The 22,887-nt window shown below is 40.5% G+C and overlaps 1 long non-coding RNA gene across 1 annotated transcript in view; it reads left to right on the plus strand.

Annotated features, from left to right (window-relative positions):
- LOC109897651 (uncharacterized) overlaps nt 1–19,494 on the plus strand; it is a 30,724-nt gene extending 11,230 nt beyond the window's left edge. Inside the window, exons 3-4 of the long non-coding RNA XR_002256252.2 lie at nt 16,483–16,535; nt 19,178–19,494. This is a non-coding gene — a long non-coding RNA (uncharacterized LOC109897651). The remainder of the gene's footprint in view (nt 1–16,482; nt 16,536–19,177) is intronic.
- Nucleotides 19,495–22,887: the final 3,393 nt, after the last annotated feature.

Genomic DNA, 22,887 nt, shown 5'->3' on the forward strand with positions numbered 1-22,887 from the left:
ATAATCGTTTTTTAACAAACCCGCTTTGGTCCAGATCTACCAATTTGGGTAAGTAAGTTTCAAGATTGGGCGACAATTTTTTAAACTAGTTTAATATCTGTGATTATCAAAGTGAGAGGGTGACAAGCAAAATGAAGTATTTATGGACATATTCAATCTCTCCCTATCCCATTCTGCTGTCCCCACATGCTTCAAGATGGCCGCCATTGTCCCTGTACCCAAGAAGGCAAAGGGAACTGAACTAAATGACTATCGCCACTTAGCACTCACTTCTGTCATCATGAAGTGCTTTGAGAGGCTAGTCAAGGATCATATCACCTTTATAAAAGCAAAATTAGTGCTGTGTTTACATCCCCTCCAAATGAACCTTTGTAAATGGCTCTGTTAATAATTTCAAGTAGTAGTGGTTCCAATAGACATAACCAGGTGATTTGCCTCTATTAATGTTATCTAATGCCCTTTTAAGTTCATGGAGAGAGATATGGGCTCCCAGCAAGCTGGCTTCCTCAGTTGAGAAGAGGAGTTCTTATATCTTTTTGAAATGACTCAAACTGGCTTGGTGTGGATTTGCAATCAGAGATGTACAATTCTTTATAGAAACAGGAGACTCTTTGGTTGATTCATTTTGGTTCTGATAGTAATTCACCTGATTCAATAGTTGCAATATCCGCTAATTGATCATTACTGAGAAGCTTGTTAGCCATTAGACAAGGAGTAGCGGCGCATGAGTAAAATCACTGGGGAAGCCAAGCCAGATTAAAAAAGCCATATTACAATCTATGTGTCACACCCTGACCATAGTTTGCTTTGTATGTTTCTATGTTTTGTTTGGTCAGGGTGTGATCTGAGTGGGCATTCTATGTTGTGTGTCTAGTTTGTCTATTTCTATGTTTGGCCTGATGTGGTTCTCAATCAGAGGCAGGTGTTAGTCATTGTCTCTGATTGGGAACCATATTTAGGTAGCCTGTTTTGTGTTGGGTTTTGTGGGTGGTTGTTTCCTGTCTTTGTGTTTGTTGCACCAGATAGGGTTGTTTTTCCACGTTTATTGTTTTGTATCAATGTTCATGTTTAGTTTTCTTATTAAAAGACATCAACTTCAACCACGTTGCATTTTGGTCCGCCTCTCCTTCCCAGGAAGAATCCCGTTACACTATGTGTTGTGATAATTGTGTCGTTTGCTCTATAACCTGTTAGTTCATATGCATTTTGACCATGATATATAGGCCTAAGTCCGAGTCAATAAGAAGACAGTGGCCGAATAAATTCAACCACACCTTTGTTTTATCACAAAACCGGAGAGCAACATCTGTCATGTGAAGTCCACAAAACATGTTGCATGTAACAAACAGTTACATAACCTACAGCATACTCAAGCAAGTTCAAGTTTCTGACATTTTCGGACTACTAAACAACTATTGATTTAGAACCGCAGTTACCGCAAGTCGCAAAGAAAACAGGGGCTGCCTCCACTCTTCCAGCACCAGTCTTCCAACACCATTTCAACTTCAACATTTCAACATCATCAAATCACCTATGCTTAGTCTAATACACTGATAACTAAAATATACTAAAAATTATTTAGTCCAATCAATGTAAGCTAAATATGATGTGGCTTTCCATGGTTTGATTTCTGTGTGTGTGTGTGTGTGTGTGTGTGTGTGTGTGTGTGTGTGTGTGTGTGTGTGTGTGTGTGTGTGTGTGTGTGTGTGTGTGTGTGTGTGTGTGTGTGTGTGTGTGTGTGTGTGTGTGTGTGTGTGTGTGTGCGCGTGTGTGTGTGTGTGTGTGTGTGTGTGTGTGTGTGTATTAACGTTAGCCTTCTACATCTAGCTACATATTGAACTTCCATCCTGTCAGGACACGGGCACAATGTATGAGATGTATTATTACTTTTTCTGAATCCTTTCTATACAACACATACAACATATCACACCAACCAAACGACAACAAATAAAACACCACCTGTAAACACATGACAAGGTTGTTCTCTCTCCTATCCTCTCCTCCTCCTGTTGTGACTCACATTTCCATACTTTCCTTTTCTTTGTATATGACAATTTCATCCTAACAACTAATGTAAACACAAATGTTGTATATATGGTAGGGCTGCAATGAAATTTCAGGAACAATAAATAAATAGGTCATTCATATTATGAAATGGTAAAGTTAGAGTCATGATTACAATGTCAGCAGTTTCTGATTATGTACATTATTATAAATGTACATATTATTGATTGGTATATCGATTTTGTATCAACAATTTTGTGTCAATACCCATGATTAGTATTAATGACATATTATAAAGAAAATCTTCCACCGTTTTCGTTCACTCCCAGACAACTTCAAACTTGGTCATTTTTTTAAATATTCCTTTAGCTTTCCATTTACATTGGGCAATCATTTATTTAATTTGACAGTATTCATTGACAGTTTGAGCCATTCTGCAAGAGTGACTGCTCCTCTTTCTAATGCCTTAAAATTACCCTTTTAGCAATGAGAGTTGGTGACCGGGGCATGGAAGCAGTTGGTGTATTTTCTGGGAGGTTCATTCCCAGAAACATAGAGGCTGCATTGAAATAGAGAGAGTATTATTTTCCAATATGTTTCCAATTTAGGATACTTGACCAACATATGAACAAGCCCAGCATCATCTGATATACATCTCCAACATTTGTTATTGGTTATACATTTTGATTGTACATTTTAGAGGGAGTCCAGTAAGTTATATTAATTATACTGAACAAAAATATAAACGCAACATGTAAAATGTTGGAACCATGTTTCATGAGCTGATATAAAATATCCTAGAAATGTTCCATATGCACAAAAAGCTTATTTCTCTAAAATGTTGTGCAAAAAGGTGTTTACATCCCTGTTAGTGAGCATTTATCCATTGCCAAGATATTCCATCTACCTGACAGGTGTGGCATATCAAGAAGCTGATTAAACAGCATGAGAATTAAACAGGTGCACCTTGTGCTGGGGACAATAAAAGGCCACTCTAAAATGTGCAGTTTTGTCACACAACACAATGCCACAGATGTCTCAAGTGTTGAGGGAACATGCAATTGGCATGCTGACTTCAGGAATCTCCACCAAAGCTGTTGCCAGAGAATTGAATGTTAATTTCTCTACTGTAAGTTGCCGCCAATGTCCAAAACCTCAACATCCGACTTCTTAACCTGCAGGATCATCTGAGACCAAACTTTCTGTTTTGTGGGTAAAAACTCATTCTGATTGGCTGGGCCTGGCTACACAATGGGTGGGCCTGGTTCCCAAGTGGGTGGGCCTATGTCCTCCCAGGCCCACCGATGGCTGGGCCTCTGCCCAGTCATGTGAAATCCATATATTAAGGCCTAATTTATTTATTTCAATTCCCTGATTTCCTTATATCGAACTATAACTCAGTAAAGTCGTTATAAATTGTTGCATGTTGCGTTTATATTTTTGCTCAGTATCTATTATTCTGAACCGTTTGTGTGTTAGACTCTCTGCACATTTTCAAGCAGTTTTTCCACAACTTTTTCAATTCAATTTCTTGTATATTCATCTTCAAATCTTTACCCCATTTCTCTCTTCAGGGAAGGTGTAGTCCCCTTGTTTTTTTCATTTAAGAATGCATACATTCTAGATGCCAGGTGATTTTTGGAATCATTTTTTGGGCCAGTTGAAATCAATGGATGAGTAACTTTCCTAAGTCGGTTTGCTAATAATATTTTAAGTGTCTTAAAATCAACAGTAAAGCGATTGGTCTATAGTTGGAGCATTGAGACAGGTCTTTCCCCCTTTAGGAATGAGTGTGATAATTGCCTCAGCAGTAGTTCCATTCACAATACCATGATCCCAAAATATGTTACAGTTACAAACTTCTTATAAAATGTTGAGGTATATCCATCACTTCCCAGTGCCTTTAATTGTGGTAGCTCTAAAATGCCATCATGGATTTCCTGTTTTGAGATTGGTTCATCAAATTGGGACTCATCGTGCAACTTTAGTAACTTCATGGAATCAAAATAAAACTCAAGGTCTTTCTTGGTACCAGAAGTTTTGGGTTTATACAAATGTTGGTAGAAATGAAAGAATGTTCATTTGTTCATTTCAACTGTTTCAGTTAATAAGAAAGTACCATAAGCGCCTGCTCGGCCATGGAAAAGCAGTTCATGACGTTCCCGACGTACAGTTCTAGTGCTGAAGTCGCTTACAGAGGCAGTTTGGAACTCAGTATTCAGTGTTGTACCCTAGGACAGATGATCTTTACACGTTACGTGCTTCAGCACTCATCGGGCCCGTTCTGTGAGCTAATGTGGCCTTCCACTTTGGATGAGCCATTGTCGCTACTAGATGTTTCCATTTCACAATAGCAGCACTTACAGTTGACTGGGGCAGCTCTAGCAGGGCAGAAATTTGATGAACTGACTTGTTGGAAATGTGGCATCCTATGACAGTGCCATGTTGAATGCCACTGAGCTCATCAATAAGGCCATTCCACTGCCAATGTTTGTCTATGGAGATTGCATGGCTGTGTGCTCGATATTATACAACTGTCAGCAATGAGTGTTGCTGAAATAGCTGAATCTACTAATTTGAGGATGTGTCCACATACTTTTGTATATATAGTGTATTTCTCCATCCCAATCTATTTAAATTGTATCCATGTATTGTTGCATTAACTGAATTTCATGCAACAATCTATGTCACATTTGGTTTCTTTAGGTAATTAATTATTTGTGCCATAGACTTCACATTCCATGAAACTATGCTATATTTAGAACATTTATTGTCAACTGACCATAAATAAAGATGAGTAAACAAATTGCCTGTAGTACCATAGAATGAAGTAAAATATACAAAACATGACAATACATTTGTAATATGTAATGCTGACTAAATGTAATTTAAGTAGAGCTTGTGCTAATAATAATTGAAAACAAAAAAAGGAGGAAATAGAGACAACATTTTCACAACATACCAAACACACAATATCCACATATATCCATTGTTCCCTCTCTACACTCCTCTCCCCTGCCCAATGATCCAATTCCTGAGTAAACAAAACCACTTCTACATCTCCCAAATATATTTCTATATGAAAATGTATCTTATAGTCTTATTTTAAGTTTTAAACCAGATTAGTTCATCCCCTTTTTATTTGTACTGTATCGTTGATTCTACAAGGCTGTCCCCCAAAAGGGATTTTAAATGGACATTCTGGGAAAAAAGAGATAATAAACAGAGGAAATTACAATAAGACATGTAGGACTATCATTCTTCTCTTGTATGATCCTGTTTTTCAATGTCAGTTTAATTGTGTGGACAAATTCTACAACAACAACAAAAAAGGGGATTTACGCGTTATTCCTCATAAATAACACAAAGAACTTTACTTTGAGCAGATGAACTTTCAAGATGGGAAAAATATGTACAATAGCAATGAAATTTGACTCCTCTGGACACATGAACATTGTCCACAATGTATGGATTTATGGTTGGATCAGAATCACCTTTATAATCATTGGACAGTACAGAGAATTAAGTAAAACCACATGTCCAAATCCCTATCTCCATCAATGGCAAATTTAGGAAAAGGATGATTTTAGCTAGCTAGCCAGCCACCCTCGGACAACAACACAATTAGATGCAACAAGTCAAGTTGTTTCTTTCAATGATGTTCGGTTCTCGATGTGATATGATTGGAGTGAAGTCAAATCCAAACTGGCTTCCTTTGACACTTCTTTTGTGCACCAGGACCATTCACAGTTGTGCTTAATCAGTTTAGCTCAACGCTGATTGGCTATTATATTATACTTTTTTTAATCAATGGAAGCCAAATGCTTGCTGGTTTCAGTTGCATTCAATTCTATGAAGGCAACAATGTCATTCTTTTTTTGACCAGACCGCATCAGATAAACGGCCAACACAAAGGGACAGAGGGGCGCTTTTTTGCTCGCGCTGATGTTTTTTTCCTGTGAGATACATTCAGCCTCGTGCAAATTGAAGGAAAATTCTGAAACACAGAGAGATGAAAGATCCATTATCTTGTGTTTATAATTTTTTTTATTGGTCACTTATTTGGAGAAGCCTGGCTTCCCTTGGCATTCATGAAAACACACCACTGTAGATGACTGGGTCGATTACCATGGAAGTAATGGTTGACTGTAACTCGATGCATGGCAAAACTACTCTCTGTCTTATCAATAGATTTAGTTCTGTCTTGACTTCCATTCTGATATTTCAGATGTTTTATTTTATTATTATTTACAGTGCCTTGCGAAAGTATTTGGCCCCCTTGAACTTTGCGACCTTTTGCCACATTTCAGGCTACAAACATTAAGATATAAAACTGTATTTTTTTGTGAAGAATCAACAACAAGTGGGACACAATCATGAAGTGGAACGACATTTATTGGATATTTCAAACTTTTTTAACAAATCAAAAACTGAAAAATTGGGCGTGCAAAATTATTCAGCCCCTTTACTTTCAGTGCAGCAAACTCTCTCCAGAAGTTCAGTGAGGATCTCTGAATGATCAAATGTTGACCTAAATGACTAATGATGATAAATACAATCCACCTGTGTGTAATCAAGTCTCCGTATAAATGCTCCTGCACTGTGATAGTCTCAGAGGTCCGTTAAAAGCGCAGAGAGCATCATGAAGAACAAGGAACACACCAGGCAGGTCCGAGATACTGTTGTGAAGAAGTTTAAAGCCGGATTTGGATACAAAAAGATTTCCGAAGCTTTAAACATCCCAAAGAGCACTGTGCAAGCGATAATATTGAAATGGAAGGAGTATCAGACCACTGCAAATCTACCAAGACCTGGCCGTCCCTCTAAACTTTCAGCTCATACAAGGAGAAGACTGATCAAAGAGGCAGCCAAGAGGCCCATGATCACTCTGGATGAACTGCAGAGATCTACAGCTGAGGTGGGAGACTCTGTCCATAGGACAACAATCAGTCGTATATTGCACAAATCTGGCCTTTATGGAAGAGTGGCAAGAAAGCCATTTCTTAAAGATATCCATAAAAAGTGTCGTTTAAAGTTTGCCACAAGCCACCTGGGAGACACACCAAACATGTGGAAGAAGGTGCTCTGGTCAGGAATGGGAAAACATTTCAGTCTCTCGATGTGCAAAACTGATAGAGACATACCCCAAGCGACTTACAGCTCTAATCGCAGCAAAAGGTGGCGCTACAAAGTATTAACTTAAGGGGGCTGAATAATTTTGCACGCCCAATTTTTCAGTTTTTGATTTGTTAAAAAAGTTTGAAATATCCAATAAATGTCGTTCCACTTCATGATTGTGTCCCACTTGTTGTTGATTCTTCACAAAAAAATACAGTTTTATATCTTAATGTTTGTAGCCTGAAATGTGGCAAAAGGTCGCAAAGTTCAAGGGGGCCAAATACTTTCGCAAGGCACTGTATTAACCTTCATTTAACTAGACAAGTCAGTTAAGAACAAATTCTTATTTACAATGACAGCCTACCCCGGCCAATGCTGGGCCAATTGTGCACTGCCATATGGGACTCCCAATCACGGCTGGTTGTGATACAGCCTGGAATCGAACCAGGGTCTGTAGTGATGCCTCTAGCACTGAGATGCAGTGCCTTAGACTGCTGCACCACTCAGGAGTCCGATAAAATGTGTGTATTTTGTTGTATTGCTAGATATTGCAGCACTATTGGAGCTAGAAACATAAGCATTTCGCAGTACCTGCGATAACATCTGCAAATCTGTGTACACAACCAATAAACTTGGATTTGATTTGATATTGTGTCTGACTTCTCAGCATGTAGACTACCTGAATTTCTCCCTCACCCTCCCTTTATTCTCTCTCAATTTCTTCTCTCTCTCTCTGTGTGTGTTTCTTTCCCCCTTTCCTCATCTCTTTCTCCATCTCTCAGAGCATTCTGCTGACTAGGAATTATGATCTGTTTCCCATCCCCATGATTAGTAGAATGCAGGACCAGAGCAGAGATCCTCCTCTCTGTGTGACCCCTCTCAGTAACAGACTATGACCCTCTGGAACAGTAGTCCAGGTCTAAATAGTGTGTGTCCATGCGTGCATTTATTTTTTATTTAACTAGGAAAGTCAGTTAAGAACAAACTCATATTTACAATGACGGCCAAACCCGGATGACGCTGGGCCAATTGCGCACCACGCTATGGGACTCCAAATCACAGCCAGATGTACTGCAGCCTGGATTTGAACCAGGTACTGCAGTGATGCCTCTTGCACTGAGATGCAGTGTCTTAGACCACTGCGCCACTCAGGATTTCTATTTCATTTCTAAACTTTTTTAAATCTCATACACGGCACACATAAACACACACACATCACACACACACATGGTTGTCTGGCTGCACCATCAATCTGGCCCTCGCTTCCTGCGCTGGTTATCTTGACAGTAAGTACTTCACATTTACAAATCTCTTTGGAGCTGAGGGGCAGGCAGAATAGTTAGCAGCGGCGTTGGGGCACTTAGTGTTATCTGTTGCTAGCCTCCACGCCGCTCCTCAAGGGTGTTTAGAGTGTGTGGAGTGTGTCCTCAACCACGTAAATATTTATCACACAGCTTTCCCAAGAATTTTAATGAGCACTGATGGAGAACAATCATCACGGAAGGAGGGCAGGGCGGGGGAGGGAGTATGAGAGAGAGAGAGAGAGACTGGTCTCTTTCTTTGCTAATCAAGATGTCACACTCATAGGTTTACTCAATCGACAGGGAGGGAGGGATGGTTGAATGGAAGTGAACAGTGAAAGATGAGTAACTTATCGGTAGAGTGGAAAGGAATGAAGAGCTGTCACTTATCCACACCTGCATACCTGAACTCTCTTTCATTTGCTTTCTCTCTCCCTCTTTCTCTCACTCTCTTTCTCACAGCGTCAAACCCTTGCTTACACCTGGGCCAAAATGCTAATTAACTGTTTCACAACTGAACTTTCTCACACAACCAACTACTATACATCCTCAAACAAACACACAAAACACTTCCTTTCAACTTATGGTCTGGTCATCTGAGTCTAACCTTGGGAGCTGAGACCGTGGGTTCCAGATATTCTCTCTCTCTCACACACACACACACATGCACACACACACACACACACACACACACACACATAAATACACACACACACACAAATATACACACACAAACTCACTCCAGACTCTCAGAGTCCAAACTCTCACAGAGTTCTCTACTGCTCTGTCTCTCTGTTGGATGTCTCTGTATCCATCCTCATGTCCACAGTCATACAAATACCAGAGCTACTGTTACAGACCTCTCCAAGCCAGATCAAAGCCTCAGAGCCTGTCCCCTGTGTATGTGTCCTCTCTGAGGATGTTTGATGTTCCTCTACAACGGGTCTGTAACCCAGACCTCTTTTGCCAGCTCTCAGAGAGACTGGGTCTGGGTGTGTATGTGAGAAATACAACTTCCCAGTGTATGTAGCCCATGAACACATGTGTACTTCACCTCGGGACTATAGTGAGTGTGTAGCCACTGCTGTGAATCAGCCAGGGATTTATTAACAGGCCTTTCAGTGACACTGGAATGCCTTAGCTTTACATGCTAACTCAGAGTGCTTTAATCAACTGTGGCCTATATCGACCGCGATCACGTTCAGAGAGTGGTTTACACCTTTAATAGTAGAGAAGATGATGGTGAGGAGGGCGAAGAGGAGGAGGAGTGGGATTCAGGTGTCGACGACGATGATGGTGACCATGGTGATGACAATGATATTGATGATGGTTCGGCAACTGTTTGTGGCATTGAGGTTATTTCGCACATAGTGCAATTGTTTTCTTTGAATGCTTCATTTAGTTATTGTTAAACAAAAAATAGGAGGATCCCTCTGCTGCAGGAGACATAAGAAAGCCTGATTAAACTTCTCAAAAACCAAACCTAAACAAGCATAAATCCTGGGAAAATGTTATTTCGATCAATTAAACTAAATCTGATCTCTTTGGCAATACAGATCAGCGCTGTCGTTACTGACGACCAAATTAAACATTCAATGAAAAGAACACCCTCTCTACAATCAAACGTGGGGAGGTTTGATTATGTTGTGGGGTTGCTTTGCTGCCTATGGTACTGGGGGCCTTGATCAGGTGTTTTGGAGTCCAATGTTGAACCCAGTGTCCAAAGACTAGGTCTCCATTGAAGGTGGTGTGTCTTCCAGCTGAGCAATGACCCAAAACACACATCAAAAACAACAAGGAATGGTTCAAAAAAAAGACTGTTCTGGAGTGATGCGGCGAAGAGTCCAGATCTGAATAACATGCCAAATCTATGGCGAGAGATGAAAACAGAAGTTGGTGGAGGGCACACCTCAAACAGAAGAATTTGAGCAGTTTGCTACTGTGCCAAACGTCCAGTAGAAAGGGACAGCAAGCTCAAGGGTGCCAATCATTTTGTCCATGCCATTTGTCTTCATTTTCTAAATGAATATTGTAGACTTAAGTTGACATTTATTTAAGTTTACAAAAATCGAATGGGTTCTGCAAGGTTAGAAATCCAATAACAAGTATTACTTTATTTTATTTACTTTTTTAAGAAATCGGGAATTACTTTAAAAAAGTGCAAGGGTGCCAATATATTTGCCCTGAACTGTACCTTTATCACATTCATTTGAAAGTTCCTACAAACATACTATTTACTCAAATCCCACTATGTCTTCAGAGAGCAGTCTAAACATAGCACATAACCTAGAACGCATTTCTGTTATTATCACTGTTGCATATTTCCAGACATGTGCACTATTTTAAACAGGATATACCACAAACCTGGGTTCTGTTCCAAATCGGATCCATATGAAGATTATATTGTTCCCCATCTGTTAGTAGTTCTTGTTATTATTCGGTACATGTATGCTCTGTCTGTTAGGGGTAAGCTGGCTCGGCCGCACAGAACGCTCTTGTTTTAAATCTCTGAGAAGGTAGAGTTTTTCTGCAGGCGTGTAAGTGTGTTTATAATTGTGTAATAGACATATGACCCCTCATCTGTGATTTCCGCTTGTTAGAAAATGTCTAGAGATGCTGAGCAATGCAGGAGCACTGAATCCAAAGTGTGTGTTCTCAATGTGGACTTCAGTGTTTGATTTGAAAGCTCAATATCAGTATAAAGATACTGTATCAAAGGTCTAACAAAAATATGGACTTCTCTTCTCACTGACCAATCATAGAGATGCAGGAACAGAAGTGTACAGAATCTCAGGCAGATGTGTCAGAATCTCAGGCAGATGTGGATTATCATGGTTGTCATGCTGAGGTAGGGCATGATGATGCAGTATTAATACTAGCCCTCAGCAACGCCACCTCTGGCCACATCATGACACTGCATGGGATATTATAGTGAGCATAGAACTCCTAGAAAATGATTAAGTATTTTAATTCCTAATTCTATGATAGTGAGTCAGTCCCTGGAGTGGCTGGGATTCCATATAAGGAGGGTTTTCCCCTATATATCCCCTCCTTCCCTTCACAATGTTTATATTCATCATTATTTTGCCCAGATCTCAACATGGCTGTAGGATATTTTGAATAATGCCATTTCACTTTAATATGTCTCATCTGAGAATGTAGTATCTCACCTATTATTTTAATTCATAAAGGTTTGTTCTAGACATATGTTTGTTTGTGCTTTATAACAGATAGCAGGCTGGTTATAAAATGTTTTAGGAGGTTTCAAGTGCTTTTTAAAGTTTGAAATCAATTGGGGTGGACTCACCTTGAAACCCTTCGTTATTCGTGATAAATACAGCTGATATTAATTTCACGTTCAAAATGTTCTCCTTTTAAAATAGAACATAATTAATGTTATTATAGAGTCACTCCATTAAAAACTTCTATAATTCATATAATTATGTAACGTTATATAATTATGATACTTAAATGATAAATTATGTTCATTGCTGTAATAATAAGTCTATAAATGTGGCTGTTTATAGCACTGGAACCCAACTGAATGTGATTAATGTAGTGTAACTCTCTAGGACTGCAAACGGACTTTGTGAACTGACTACTAAAAGAGGACAATAGCTTTTATCAGATGTCTGATGTGAAGACTAATATCACTGAAAAAGGTTATACAAATAAAAAATAAAATAACTGACTAAAGATTTTATGAATCAACTGCAACAAAGTTTGTGTGTGCACGTGTGATACGAGTGTGTGTATTTGCATGTGTGTTTGAGACTGTTAGACATGATGATTGAGGGCTGTGGAGCAGCTCAGAGATGTGGGTCCCTGGTCTATAAAAGGCTGAAGTATGCGTGTCCCTGAGTAGGACCAGGCTAGTCTAAGGCTGATGTAGCGTTCCTCTGTAATAAGATCACCCAGAAACAGACATTTTCAAGCGTTTTATTGTCAGAAAAAAAAGACCGCTCTGCCTTTATAAGTTCACTTCTCTAGTTAGCCATGGACATGAGCATATTGGGACTGACACATACTCTCTTTCTATAAATATGTAACCACATAATCAACTGTAAATCTAAATCTTAACAATAAGTGTGAGAATTTAACTGGGTTGTTCAAGAAACTTGTGTACGATTCAAAGATACACATTGATTTTTAGGATAACAACTAATTAAGCAAGATGGCACCAACAGACAGGGTATCCTGGCTTCCAGTCCTTAACAAACTGTGCAGTATTTTGTTTTTTATGTATTATTTCTTACATTGCTAGCCCAAAAAATGTTAAGTGTCATTACATTCAGCCGGGAAGAACTATTGGATATCAGAGCGATGTCAACTTACCAGCACTACGACCAAGAAAACAACTTTCCCGAAGCGGATCCTTTGTTCGAACCACCCAGGGTATTCAAACTGATTCCAGAGGCTGACACAAAACAACTTTGCAGCAGAAGACTTAGACAGAGCGGCCTTCTGGTCAGACTTCGAAGGCACGCACAACACCCACCACTTCCGAGTATATTACTCGCTAATGTCCAGTCTCTAGTTAACAAGGTAGACGGAAATAGAGCAAGAGTTGCTTTCCAGAGAGACATCTGGGATTGTAACATACTCTGTTTCACAGAAACATGGCTCTCAGGGGACATGCTGTCGGAGTTGGTACAGCCACCGGGATTCTTTGTGTGTCGCGCCAACAGGAATAAACATCTCTCAGGGAAGAAGAAGAATGATTAATGACTCATGGTGAAATTGTAACAACATACAGGAACTCAAGTCCTTCTTTTCACCTGACCTAGAAATGCTCACAATCAAATGACAATCTTATTATCTCCCAAGAGAATTCTCGCCGGTTATTGTCACAGCCGTGTATATCCCCCCTCAAGCCGATACCACGACAGCCCTCAAGAAACTCCACTGGACTCTATGCAAACTGGAAACCATATACCCTGAGGCTGCATTTATTGCAGCTGGGGATTTTTAACAAAGCAAATTTGAGAACAAGGCTACCTAAATTCTATCAGCATATTGATAGTAGTACCCGGGCTGGCAAAACACTGGATGACTGCTACTCTAACTTCAGTGATGCATACAATGCCCTCCCCTGCCCTCCGTCCGGCAAATCAGACCACGACTCCATTTTGCTTCTCCCCTCCTATAGGCAGAAACTGAAACAGGATGTACCCCTGACAAGGACTATTCAACGCTGGTAACACCAATTGGAATCCATGCTTCAAGATTGTTTTGATCACGCGGACTGGGACATGTTTCGGTTAACCTCAGAGAATAATATAGATTTATTTGCTGATTTGGCAAGTGAGTTTATAAGGAAGTGCATAGGAGACGTTGTACCCACTGTGACTATTAAAACCTACCCTAACCAGAAACCATGGATAGATGGTGGCATTCGCTCAAAACTGAAAGCACGATCCAGCACATTTAACCATGGAAAGATTACCAGGAATATGGCCGAATACAAACAGTGTAGTTATTCCCTCGGCAAGGCAATCAAACAAGCGAAATTTCAGTATAAGGACAAAGTGGAGTTGCAATTGAATGGCTCAGACACAAGACGTATGAGGCAGGGTCTACAGACAATCACCGACTACAAAAATAAAATCAGCCACGTCACGGACACCGACGTCTTTGCTTCCAGACAAACTAAACACATTCTTTAACCTGCTTTGAGGATAAAAAAGTACCACCGATGCGGCCCGCTACCAAGGACTGTGGGCTCTCTTTCTCCATGCTCGACGTGAGTAAGACATTTAAACGTGTTAACCCTCGCAAGGCTGCCGGCCCAGATGGCATCCCAAACCGTGTCCTCAGAGCATACGCAGACCAGCTGGCTGGTGTGTTTACAGACATATTTAATCTCTCCTTATCCCAGTCTGCTGTCCCCATGTGCTTCAAGATGGTCACCATTGTTCCTATACACAAGAAAGCAAAGATAACTGAATTGAATGACTATCGCCCGGTAGCACTGACTTCTGTCATCATGCTTTGAGAGACTAGTCAAGGATCATATCCCCTCCATCTTACCTGTCACACTAGTCCCACTGCAATCTGCATATCGCCCCAATAGGTCCACATACAATGCAATCGCCATTAAACTGCACACTGCCCTATCCCATCTGGACAAGAGGAATACCTATGTAAGAATGCTGTTCATTAACTACAGCTCAGCATTCAACACCACAATACCCTCCAAACTCATTATTAAGCTTGAGGCCCTGGGTCTCAACCCTGCTCTGTGCAATTGGTTCCTGGACTTCCTAACAGGCAAGGAAACAACATCTCAACTTCACTGATCCTCAACACTGGGGCCCTACAAGGGTGCGTGCTCAGCCCCCAACTGTACTCCCTGTTCACCCATGACTGGGTGGCCATGCACACATTAGTAGGCTTGATCACCAACAATGATGAGACAGCCTACAGGGAGGAGGTGAGGGCACTCGAAGTTTGTTGTCAGGAAAACAACCTCTCACTCAACGTCAACAAAACAAAGGAGAGAGCAGAGGGAGCACCCCCCTATCCACATAGACGGGACAGCAGTGGAGGAGGTGGACATTTTTAAGTTCCTCAGCATACACATCACGGACAAACTGAAATAGTCCACCCACACAGACAGTGTGGTGAAGAAGGCCCAAAAGTGCCTCTTCAACCTCAGGAGGCTGAAGAAATTTGGCTTGTCACCTAAAACCCTCACAAACTTATACAGATGCACAATTTAGAGCATCCTGTCAGTCTATATTACTGCCTAGTACGGCAACTGCACCGTCCACAACCGCAGGGCTCTCCAGAGGGTGGTGCGGTCAGCACAACGCATCACCTGGGGTAAACTACTGTACCTGCCCTCCATGACACCTTCAGCACCCGATGTCACAGGAAGGCCAAAAGATCATCAAGAACAACAACCACCCAAGCCACTGTTGCTACCATCCAGAAGGCGAGGTCAGTACAGGTGCATCAAAGCTGGGACCAAGAGACTGAAAAATAGTTTAAATCTCAAGGCCATCAGACTGCTAAACAACCATCAATAACACAGAGAGGCTGCTGCCTACATACAGACTTGAAATCATTGGCCACTCTAACAAAGGGATCACTTGTCACTTTATTAATGCCACTTTAATAATTATGTTTACATATCTTGCATTACTCATCCCATATGTATATACTGTATTTTATACCACTTATTTCATCTTGCATAGTCCTCTTGGTCATTGCTCATCCATGTATTTATATGTACATATTCTTATCCCATCCCGTTACTTGTGTGTATTAGGTAGTTGTTGTGGAATTGTTAGATTACTTGTTGATATTGCTGCACTGTTGGCACTAGATGCACAAGTATTTCACTACACTCGCAATAACATCTGCTAACCATGTGTATGTGACCAATCAAATTTGATTTGATTTGATTTAAATGTTTAGACTGTTAAAATGAGGAGGGAGAGTGAGATAAGAAAAGAATGAGTGAGAAAAGAAAGTCAGGAGACAAACAGAAAGGGTAAGGGATACAGAGAGAGAGAAGGGTGTCTTTTCCAGGTTGTATCTTTGGTGGTCTCAGGCAGGGTCTCAGTGGATTGTGAACCTAGTGCAAAACACAACAGGGAAACAGAGGAGGGAGCAAGTAGGGGATGAGGGAGGGAGGGGGTTACACCACTGAAGTCCCACAATTCATCATGCTCTGGCACCGATAGGGGCCGTCTGGATGAGAGGGAGGGGGGAGAATCGGGGGAGTCTGGGATTGATGGCCAGTGAGACTTTGTGACCTCCCTTTCCCTGAGAGAGGGGATACTGCCGTGTGTGTGTGTATGCGTGTGCGTGTGTTGTGAGAGAGAGTGAGACACAGGATCTGAATTTGTTAGACACAGGATCTGATTATCTGTGTACATCCTACAGACATCCTAGTGAGTTGAGTTTGATATTGAGAGATAGTGGAGGAGCGTAAGTCTTTACAATAGGAAGTCTCTACTGAACTCTGTTCTAAACACCATTCTCTGGCCATGAAACATGACTGAGATATTTTTGTTTCTCTCTCTCCTTCTTCCTTTCTCTGTCTCTCCAGGAATGGTGACAGCAATGACAAAGTTAGTCTGGAAAGCAAAGATCACTTTTGAGGTGGGTGTTGCACTTTAAACAGTGTGTGTCTGTTTGTGTTGTTTTGGAACCGACTAGACAGCCTACTTTTAACACTGTTTCTGTAACCTAAGTTAATGTGTTCATTTATGTGAGAAATCAGCATTTGAGGAAGGAGTTGGATGCACATTTTTTTTTTTTTTTTTACCTTTATTTAACTAGGCAAGTCAGTTAAGAACAAATTTGTACCTTGTCATCTTGGGGATTTGAACTTGCAACCTTCCGATTACTAGTCCAACGCTCTAACCACTAGGCTACCCTGACACCCCTATGGGGTGAAAGAGACATGGGCTGAAAGAGACAGAAACCTTACCTCAGGTCTAGGGACAGTGGGACCCTGACGATCTTAATTGACAGCACTTGATTTGCTTATCTAGCTTTGGCTCAGCACCTAGATCCGGTTGCTGCCACCTGAGGGATGGAGTGTGGAAGTTTATCCTGAATAGTGTGTTTGTCTACAGTGCCTTCTGAAAGTTTTCACACCACTTGACAGCTTCAAAATGTTGTTGTGTTACAGCCTGAATTTAAAATGAATTGTCACTGGTCCACACACAATACCCCATAATGTCAAACTGGAATTATGTTTTTTAAACATTTTTAATTTTATTTTTAACAATCGAAATGGCTGAAATGGCTGAAAGGCTGAAATGTCTTGAGTCAATTATTCAACAACTTTGTTATGGCAAGCCTAAATATGTTCAGGAGTAAACATTTGCTTAACAAGTCATATAATATGTTGCATGGACTCACTCTGTGTTCAATAATAGTGTTTAACATTATAATTTTTCATTACATTACAACCTCACCTCTTTGCCACATATATACTTATCTGTAAGAAGGGCACCTGTTGGTAGACATTGAATATCCCTTTAAGCAAGGTGAAGTTATTATTTACACTTTGTATGGTGTCTCAATACCCCCAGTCACTACAAATATACAGGTGTCCTTCCTAACTCAGTTGCCAGAGAGGAAGGAAATCACTCAAGGATTTCACTATGAGGCCAATGATGACATTAAAACAGTTACAGAGTTTAATGTCTGTGAAAGGAGAAAACTGATGATGGCTCAACAACATTATAGTTACTCCACAATACTAACCTAATTGACAGAGTGAAAAGAAGGAAGCCGGAACAGAATCCAAATATTCAAAAAAATGCATTCTGTTTGCAATTTTGGCACTAAAGTAATCCTGCAAGAAATGTGGCAAAGTAATTTACTTTTTGTCCTCAATACAAAGTTTTATGTTTGGGGCAAATCCAATACAACACATTACGGAGTACCACTCTCCATATTTTCAAGCATAGTGATGGCTGCATCATGTTAAGGGTGTGCTTGTAGGAATTAAGGACTCTGGAGTGTTTCAAAGTAAAAAAGAAACAGAATGGAGCTAAGCACAGGCAAAATCCTAGAGGGAATTCTGGTTCAGTCTGCTTTCCATCAGACACTGGGAGATTAATTCACCTTTAAAACACAAGCCCTAATTTAAATTGGAGAGGTTTACCAAGAAGATAGTGAATATTCCGAGTTACAGTTTTGACTTAAATCTATTTGAAAATCTTTGGTAATACCTGAAAATGGTTGTCTAGCAATGATCAACAACCAATTTGACAGAGCTTGAATTTGATTTTTAAGAATAATGGGCAAATGTTGCACAAATCCAGGTGGAAAACTCTTAGAGACTTACCTGGAAAGACTCACAGCTGTAATTTCTGCCAAAGGTGCTTCTGCAAAGTTTTGACTCAGGGGTGTGAATACTTATGTAAATTAGATTGTTCTGTATTTAATTTTCAATAATACTTGGTGAGAGAGAAAAAAATATCAGCGAAATGCTGTAACACAACAAAATGTGGAATGAGTCAAGGGGTATGAACTGTACACTGTATGTCCTAACACTAACAATAACCTAACACTAACCTTCCCCCCATATTGTGTGTGTGTGTGTGTGTGTGTGTGTGTGTGTGTGTGTGTGTGTGTGTGTGTGTGTGTGTGTGTGTGTGTGTGTGTGTGTGTGTGTGTGTGTGTGTGTGTGTGTGTGTGTGTGTGTGTGTGTGTGCGTGCGTGCGTGCGTGCGTGCGTGCGTGCGTGCGTGCGTGCGTGCGTGCGTGCGTGCGTGCGTGTGTGTGTGTGTGTGTGTGTGTGTGTGTGTGTGTGTGTGTGTGTGGTGGGACTGGAGATGCACAGCATGCTGGTCTTCTTTGATGACATTCTTCCCAGCCAGCCTCTTGTGTAGTCAGTCCACTTTTTTAAACACAACTTAAACTGGGGAAATTAAGCAGCTTTTAAGTAGCAAAACTAATGCTTTATACCTGGTTATGAGCCTAATAGAGGAATAAGAAGTAGCTAAACTCTGATTAAACCAACCAATTTGGACAAATCTCCCACTTACCAACACAGTAAATGACATCAACATGACTAAATAAAGAGAATGCAGTTATCTGAACAGATTTGATGCAGATTCCATTATTTCCCTTATTTTTGTCTTAGGGCTTTTGTATTTCAACCTTTTTTCCCAGAATCTATAAACTGTTTGGTTGTCAGTGTTTGTAAATTCATATTTAGGCTACTATGTAGGTTAAGAGTACATAATATCTGTTTCTAAACTAAACCACTATTGTACTCTTTAGGAGCTGGTGAAAGAGAAAGTTGATGCTGACATCCAACTCATGAAGAATACTACAAACACATAAAACCACGTCCTGTAAATCAATGCAAACCTAGGGAATCAGCTGAGCACTCCAGACCACACAGTGCTCTACAGTCGCTACTACACGTTAGAAGGAATATTACAACTCCTCTGGAAATAATTGTTTCGTCACTTTTCTGTCCCAAATTAAGTCTATCCGTCTGTCATTTGTAAAATGACCCAAAAATATTTTATAGATTTCATTCAACGTTTGTGCAATCATTTGAAATATGTATTTAAGAATATAAATACAATAAAACCTGTTATTTGATATATTAGTTGGCCCTATACTTTGTGAATATTTTCTTGACTGTTGATACCCAAACGCTTCTGCACTTTCACCTTAAAATTGTAATTATCCTAAGTGTTTATGATTTGGATGATATTTCGCTCTTCAACGTTATTCTACAAATATGTGGATAGACCAGAGGACAGGTGTACAAATGTGTGCCTGATAAATAGGGGAGAGATGTTATGTCTTTGGTTAAATCTTGTAAGGGTATTTTTGAGGTAAAACCTCAAGCTTGAGGCGAGTCAGAATATTGGAGTAATGTTGTCTGAGAGAGTCTCGCGCCCAGGTTGCTCAGAGGTCGATCGAGTCCCAGCCCCTGTCATTTCCCTTCCCCTGTCATTTCCCTTCTCGCACTCGGCGTTCCTTGGTTTGCCCCGTGAGCACACTGCCCCTATTAATTCCTCAGGAAATGCGCTTCCTCGAGGCCTGGCCCTGGATCCCACTCCTGCAGAATGTGTCTCAATCTAGACGTTCTGTGTGCCCGGTCCAAGCACAGCGCTCCCGAGAGGCTGCTTCTACTCTACATAATGACCTCTGTCGTTTTGTCGTTGACTCCTGCTGGAATATGTGGAAAATCAACCGCTTGATCAATCCCGCTAAAGTCGATGTCCGCGCCCCTGCGGAAATCTAATTAGCATAATAAATAAAAATCCCAATAAAATCTATCAGTTTAAGACAGAGATATATTTTTTTATTGCATTGGGTGAGTCTCAATCTACTGCATCCGCCTATGTTGCACTTCTGCATTTGCGGTGAAAGGTGACAGAGCTGGAGCAGTGTTTGTCAGACCATGAGACATTCCAAAAATCGGTCTTCTTACAAAAGCGTCTGTAGCTTCCGAATGGTTTGACCTTCAAGCTATTATGAAGAGGTTGAAAGATGAGACTCTCACGAGCATGTGCATGTCAGTTGTTTTGCTCTAGGAAACCCACAGGCCTCACAAGACCGAGGTCCCATACCCGTTTAAAAAAATGAAAGTATATATGGAGACTGTTTAATGCCAAAAATATGGGGTTAGATACACACATACACATATATATGTATATGTATATGCATGTATGTATATGTTTCCTGACATTTCTTATATCCCTTAGATATAGGAGAGACACTTCAGAACAAACTTCACTTTGATATGTTTTTGGGACTATCTGTTGTTCCATCTAATGAATATGTTATTCAATGCGTTTGTTTGGGTTAATAGCAGTAAGACCCAAAATAACTTTTCATAAATAAAATATGTTATATATTTTTTGGATACTTCAAGGGGTCTTAATATCAAGTAGATAAATTATCCTTGTTATTACCTTCTTAAAACGATTCCATATAACGTCGGGAACCCTTTGACATTTTTTCTTAAATTGAAAATGTAAGTTTCAAAGTAAGTTTGCAAAGAGGGAACGAACTGATTTGTATAGATTTGCCTGCCTCTCTCTTTTTTTTTCTTAAAGACATCACCTCGAACATTTAAACTCACAGTTTGACCATTGGAGACAGCGCTGCATCTGTGTGGACCTGTAATTGGTAACAGATGGAGCTTTGAGGTTGGCCCTGGAGCCCAGCAGAACCGGCTGCGAGCGAAAACACACCAGTTTCCACTGTGCCGAGTCTCCTCCTCGCGCCCTACCGGCCCCACACAGGTGCACGGGCCCAGCCGCGCGCCACCACTAACTGCAGCAGCACTGTGCCGGTCGAGGCTCGTCTTTCAGAACGCACGGGAACTGAAGGCAGGCGACCCTGTTCCAGGCTGGACTTACTAGAAAAGAACGCGAGAGGAGTGTGTGCCATCACCATATTTTTCAGAAGAACTTGGCTATGAAAAACTCAAATAATAATTTCGACAGTAAAAGTAAAATTAAATACTCTAACAATCTCCTGAAATGGTGGTCTTTAAAAAACGTTTTTATCGCTCTCTGTTCATTGCCCTTAGGCTATTCCTAATGTGTGAAATGGAGGGTATAGCGTTGTATTGCTAATATATTTGCCTCAATTTGAATATAAGGTCTCATTAAAATGTTTGGTTTCATTAATATGATCCAAATGTAATATATACAGGCCCGAGACAAATCATTGCCTTACCAGTTTGGAATGCATTCTCAATGTGTTTTTGTTTTTCGTGTCATAGGTCACCGTTTAAAATCAGCTATCACCTGTTCTTCATAAAGCAACAGAGAATTAATGAAAATACACCACGTCTATAGCCTAGTAGGCAATAGGCTATAGGCTATATACTCTTTAAATAAATCAAAAGTGAGAGTGAAAAGAGAGCGTGAATATAGAAAAACTCGAGCGGAAATGGCGTCCTTAAGTCATCTGAACCCTATTAGTGCTTAGCATTTCTGACATTCTCCACTGCCTCGATAAATAAACAAGTAAAGGGGAAATTGTTTGGTAAGTGGAACTCTGTAATTGGATTTATCTCTAATAAAACATAGCAGATTGAGATTACCATCAGAAAGGGCCCCAAATACTGATGCGGTATGAACATTAATCTAAAATGTTGTTTGTTTGTCTTTTTCCTGTAAGATTATTTGTGTGCTATTTCTAAAGGCTGACTGTCACCAACTGATGAGCGAATAGAGAAGCATGAGATCGTCTCGATTACCTGAGAACCCGTACAAAAGCCTTTAATTGTTCATTCTCTTGTCACTTGGATAGCCTATATGTCTAGTTTATAGCAATAATATCGAGTAGCCTAAATTCATAGTTTACTGTTCGCTGTTTACATAGTGATAATTACTGTTTCATGTTCTCCTTTTCTTGCCAACATATTGACTCATAATCATAATCCTTGAATTGGTGTTTGGCATATCGGTTTACGACAGTTGATAGGTATAAGCCTTGCTCAATTACACTATTGTTATAGAACCTATCGTGTCTTAGAACCACTAAACGTCCCCACGAAGCAGTGGCAATCTTCACCGTCACTTCTGATTTTTCCGATTGGTTTGGAAAATGGCGCGCCTTCAAGCGTTTTCATCTCCCCAGCTCCTTGGCTCCCCCGGATTTTGCACCGAGGCCTGCCCGCATAGGACCGGCCTGGGCCATGAGACAGACGTGACACTCCTGTGGTTAGATTTATCCCCACCACGACCTTAAACAGTGCTTAGTAAATTATGTCTTAATGTATCAGACGTGTTAGACAGAGCGGAGATTGAATGACCGTAGATTATTTTTTTGGACATATTCATGCATTGACGTATTATTGAGTGCCGTAGCCTACAGCTTTATCTTGAAGGCGGCCAGAAGTGTTGGGTTTGTAGGCCTTAACAACTTAATTGAAAGGCGAGGGGAGGGTCTCAGCAAAGCGTTACACATCCTCTGTGTGTGTGTGTGTGCGTGTGCGTGCGTGTGCGTGTGCG

This window comes from Oncorhynchus kisutch, linkage group LG10 (assembly GCF_002021735.2).
Source record: "Oncorhynchus kisutch isolate 150728-3 linkage group LG10, Okis_V2, whole genome shotgun sequence".
Taxonomy (NCBI): domain Eukaryota; kingdom Metazoa; phylum Chordata; class Actinopteri; order Salmoniformes; family Salmonidae; genus Oncorhynchus; species Oncorhynchus kisutch.